This window comes from Carassius gibelio, chromosome B19, assembly GCF_023724105.1.
Source record: "Carassius gibelio isolate Cgi1373 ecotype wild population from Czech Republic chromosome B19, carGib1.2-hapl.c, whole genome shotgun sequence".
NCBI lineage: Eukaryota > Metazoa > Chordata > Actinopteri > Cypriniformes > Cyprinidae > Carassius > Carassius gibelio.
The window spans coordinates 17,133,417-17,139,321 of NC_068414.1; positions in this window are offsets into that span (position 1 = coordinate 17,133,417).

The window sequence follows — 5,905 nt, forward strand, 5'->3', positions numbered from 1 at the left end:
ATAGACTTGCATGGCTGACATAGGTTGATGGTATGCTACCAGCCCTACCAGACATCTAGTAACCTTAACTTACTTAACCAGAAGGGTTGACAAGTAAGGGTTTGCTGGTGAACATCTTGACTATGCAAGTCCACCAGACCAGTGTAAGCGAGGTAATTATTGCTGGGCTATGATGGTCTTCAGAGCCCCCTAAAAAGTCTGTAAGCCAGGGGATCCCAGTCCTGGATATCTACCTACTTACAGAGTTCAGGTCTAACCATAATCAAACACACCTGTCTGTAATTATTAAGTGCTTCTGAAGATCTTAATTGGCTGTTTCAGGTGTGTTTGAACAGGTTTGGAGCTGAAATTTGCAGGAAAGTAGAACTCCAGGAACAGGCCTGGGATCACCTACTGTAAGCTGTTGGTAAAGTAATATGTGTAACTTCTATTTACCTCCAAAGTCAGACGTTGAGTTAGTTATGATATCACTCCCAAGTGGATCATTTTCCAGTAGAGAAGTCAGAAAACCAAGATAGACGCACCCATTGTTAGCAATACCAGTCCATTAAAACACATAACATCATAGTATCATGTCCACAAATAGTGGTTGGTTAGTACTGTGTGCACCACAGTTTATTGAGACATAGACAAACGTAAGTGCTAATAAACAAGATATTACTACTGTTTCTCTTCTGTTGATGCACTGAGCAGCCATTTTGGATTCTGAAGTTGGAGTCATTGCAATTTCTCAGAGATTCAGAGTCGTAACTCCAACTTGGGAGGGCGTTCCATTTCAAAGTTCCTACTGGGAACTTGGATTTCCAGCTTCCGAGTACCTTTGGAATGCGGCATTAAAACAGGAATCTCCAACTCTGCTCCTGGAGAGCTACTGTCCTACAGAGTCCTGTCCATTCTAACTCCAGGAAAATACACCTGAAGCGGATAAATAAAGGAAAACGCCACAGTTTTTCCATATTGCACTGTTTTTCCCTCAATTCATTGTGTTTAATGGGGTAACTCCTAGGGATTTGTGAGTTGATGATAAACTATTATTTAATTACATAAAAAATGTAAAATTAGAATGTCTGCAGGACGATATAGTTGAAGATCCCTGACTTGGGGATATTTCTTTCAAAAAGATAATTCTGTCATCATTTACTCAGCCTCCCCAGGAGAAAACAAAAGTGCACTTCCAGTAATGTACTTCAAGTGCTCTATTTTCATGCACTGGTTTTGTACTTCACATACTAAAAAATATAATTTTGTTCTCCTTAAGATAATTGTAAGAACAAGTGTACTCAACTGTGCTATTTTGGGACATTTTGTGCTTTTAACATTCTTTTTCTGTATTGAAAAAAAATATTTAATTACCACTTGTAGTATACTTAAACCCATCTTTCATACACTAGTGGGTTCAAATGCACTACAATTGGTATCTAAATAAATCTTTATATATATATATAATATGTTAAACCATATTTTAGTTCATGTATATGGTGTCCCAAAAAAAACACAGTTGAGTACACTTAGATGTTCTTACTTAAGAAGTACTAAAGGATAATAAGAAGAATAAAGAATATGACATAATGTGGTATATTAAGTACAAAATTAGTGCTTGAAAATAAAGCACTTTAAGTACATTATTGGAAGTGCACTTTTTTTGGCATGGGTCATGTTGTTCCAAACTCCCTTTTGTTAATCTTCAAAACAAATGGAGAGATGTCTGTCCCTCCAATGAAAGTCCATTCTACCAAATGGATGATTGGGAACAACATGAGGGTGAGTTTTTGAATTTGTGAACTAATCCTTTAAGAACAAAAATAAAGCTGTGTTATTCAATAAAAAATGGAACTCCAAGGCATTCAAAGTAGGATTTTAATTTTAAAAAGCCTTAATTGATTCATGGCTTGTGGAGATAAAAAAAAAAACACCACAAACAGACCAAAAAGCTAGATTCGTCAAAGTTGTTATTGTTTTAGGATTAAATGGCATTGAGGGAAAGCAGTATTACAGTCCTATCAAGAAATGCCAGTGTTTAGCTGCTTAGCAGCACTACTGTCCACCTACAAGTGATAAATGTACAGTTCTACCCACTGGAAAACCCAATGAACTTGTAGTCTAGCTGCTATTAAATACTTTAGAACTTCGAAAAAAGTTTTCTTGATTTAAGTAGCGGCCTACGCAGAACATTTCAGCAATTATTTGTCATTGCCTCTTGCCTCAACTGGACCATTAGTTAAAGGATAATAATGGCATCAGTTTTGGCCTGATGGTGGTTCTGTGTAGTGTTCAGTGTTGGAGTGGTGAACACCAGAGCGCTATGATTTCCTGCAAAGGTCAAACTCAACTAAATGCTAATTAACATGAGTCATCACATCCATTCATAGACCCGAACACATTATGCTATGTATGTAAACGCAGCAGGTTGCACTTCCACATTCATTACCATGAACAGCCTCAAATTACAAACACAGATTTATTCTTGAACTGTCAGGCATAAGAAAAGGACTCCAAACTAATTTGTCTCAGCCAAATGATAATCTTGTAACACAGACATGCACGCTCTCCCACACGTACACACAGAATATATCTCAATGCATATGTATCACATGCTGTACATAGTTTCACAGAGTGCTTGGAGTTCAAGAATATAGCTGTCTGCTTGGATTCAACATATCTAGTGTTTACCAAACCACTATCAAACAGGCTGGCAAACAGCCGTCTTCACTAGGACAGCTTTACCCTTTATTAGAAAATTTAGGTCACTGAGCTTATATTTGCATAATAAATGGAAGAGGACGTGGAAGAGAATGGTGAATGAGAGGGTGTTGAAGAAAAAAAAAAGATGATGCTTCAGATATGAAGACATGATGCAATATCCTCTTTGAGGAGATTTTTCTCTTGTAAATGTTAAATGACATTTTCAGGATGTTCCACAGAAGCAGAATAGAGTTATTTATGCTGTAATAGACTTTAGTCAGAGTAGCTATTTTAAATTGATAGTTTAAAGCAGTCCATTAAATGTTGTGACATTGTGTATGTGGGATGTTCAGCTGTTGAAACATGGAAAATACACTACCATTCAAAAGATTGTGAGCAGTACAATTTTTAAAGAAATATAAAGAAATTAATACTAAACTTGTATACAAAAATGACAGTAAAGACATCTATAATGTTGCAAAGATCTCTATTTCAAATAAATACTTTCTTTTAAATTTCCTATTCTTAAAAGAATCCAGATTTTATTTCATTTTTTATAACCATTTCTTCAAAAATATTACTGTTTTACACTGTTGTGTTACACTGAGGACTGGAGTAATGATGCTCAAAATTCAGCATTGCATCACAGAAACAAATTTCAGATATTTTTATTATTTAAAACAGATATTTTTAATTGTAATAATATTAAACTTTATTGTAGTTTTTGTTGTTTTTTTATTAAATAAATGCAGCCTATAAAAAAGAATATAAAAAAGCATATTAAAGGTCTTACTGACCCAAATAGTAATGCAGGTTTTTACACAAATTTAAAAAAAAGATTATGAACTGTTATGTTATTGAATGACCTAAACTATTCAGTAAATTATGTTAAAAAAAGAATCAGTCATAACCAATTATAATCCAATAAGGTGTCACCAATAAATACCCCAAAACCCAAAACAACAGACTCATGCACTTTTTTGTCAAAGATATATTGCATAATAGTATTATGTAAATATTGTTTATTCTGTCTTCTCATTCCTTGTTTTTCTTCCTCCTCATTTCTCATTCCCTGTCATTCACAGTCAGTATTATCACACCTCCAGAGTTAGAACGTGTCATAAGAAAACATAAAAGAATGGAGAAAAAGATACGAGAATACGGTCGCTTTGCAGGAAATTGTCAGATGAAATCTCCCCACTCGTTTTTTAATGTCACAATAACATTTCCCCACACACCACCTCAGCACATCTGTGTCACCTGGCAATAAGAAGGTCTGTTTATGACATCAGCAGGAACAGGCACTGCTGATTTGGTGCTACTGTGGCTGTCAATCATAATGCTTCATACTTCAGTACTTGCTAAAACAGGCAATCACTATTATTGCACCTCATGCTTAGTATTAAACAATGTATTTAACTTAACTCATCAACTAGGTGTGCAACATACATGAATCATGTCACAAATCCTAAAGTTTGTTTAAAGAGAGGTGTGTTATTAAATTTTTATATAATAGAATTTGACATTTTTCCCTGGTTGGTTTTAAAAAATGCAAATAATTTCATGGGCATATGTTCAAAAGGGACCCAAGCCATTTCTAGAGATCAAAATATCATAGAGATGTGAGGGTAGGCATTGAGATGTCCAAGCAATCACCTAGTCAAGATTACAAATATAAAGAACAAGTTAATTTTCAATATTAAGCATTAATGTATTTAAATTAGCTGTGAATGGTTTCAGAGTCTGTCCAAAACCAAGATTTTAAATCTAAATAAAAGATTAACCAGAAGCACTGTGGCAAGAGTAATGCATATTACAACAGAATGAATATGCGAGTAAGTCTGAAAGTGAAACCTCAGAACATCCTCTTATTTAGGGGGGAGCCGGCTGACAGGAAGGCTTATATCTATAATTAGATATACATTTGTCTGAGTCTTTTTTTAATGCACTACCATTACATTGGTGGAGACTCACGCTGAGAGTAAGCATGTCTAAAAGCATTTTCACACTGACACACACACACAAACACACAAGCTCTTGTTCTTCTCAGTTTCTACAAAGCATTTTGTTGTATATTTCCACAAAGCATGATTCATCCACTTACGTCTCAAAACATGATGCCGTCTCCCTGAACGTTTTGACGAAGAGTGAGTAACTCTGTTAAACTGGTACTTTTTCCATCAGAGACGCAAACCACCTTCTGAGTTTTGAGGCTTTTTAGTCAACTATATGCTAGTACAGAGACCCCAAGACATGTTTTTTCAGCTGAACCCCTTTGGCATAAATAATTAATTGCAATACCCCTCAGATTTTAAGTCAGTATTTCAAAAATGTAACAACATAGAACATATTCATGACTCATCCTGCACTTAGGGGCGTATCCAAATTTATGTCCAATCAGAATCTTTCTGTAATGATAATGTCCCTCTTGACTAGCAACATCATCTCACAAACACTACTAGCTTTTTTTTTTTTTTTGGCTATAGTTACCAACTTAGTGTTTTAAAAACAAATATGTCAGTGCAAAGAGTATTGTTGATAAATAACAATATAATGATAAATGTTGCCGTCTGCTTATTTAGAATACTTGAAAGCACGTCAATTTACAGAATAATTGTTTGCAAACACAGTGGAAGCTGTCCATTGATGTACACTGAAACATTTTGCATAGAAACATTTTTTTTTCTCTTGAAAATTTATAAAGAAATGGCAAGTAATACATTGAATTAAACACCATTTTCTTGTAAAACATAGCCTAATCATTTTTTTAAACCTAAAACTAATAGAAAATACTTTGGTTATCTCAATATCTAGCTTGGATTAAACAAGCATTTTACTGTACCTCTAAATACATCTACCATTAACACCAGTCCTGTCCTAGTGTCTACATGGCTGGATGTCTTCATGTATACATTAGTATATGAATCGTGTGACAACCACCAACAATAGCTATCCTTGCCACTTAGACATGCCACCTTCTCAGAGGGGCCCTGTCCATGTCACCCACAAGCACACACACACACACACACCTGCTTTTGCTGCCTGAAGGAGAAGGGTTAAATCCCCCCACCCTTACACACACAAACAAACATAACGGTCCGCTCGCATACTCACACACTCCCGCCCCCCTAACCCCAGACCTACACCAGCAGTCAGTTGTTAGTTGGGGGGAGGGGGTGTGACTCTTTGTGAGAGAGAGAAAGAGAGAGAGGGACAGAGCGTT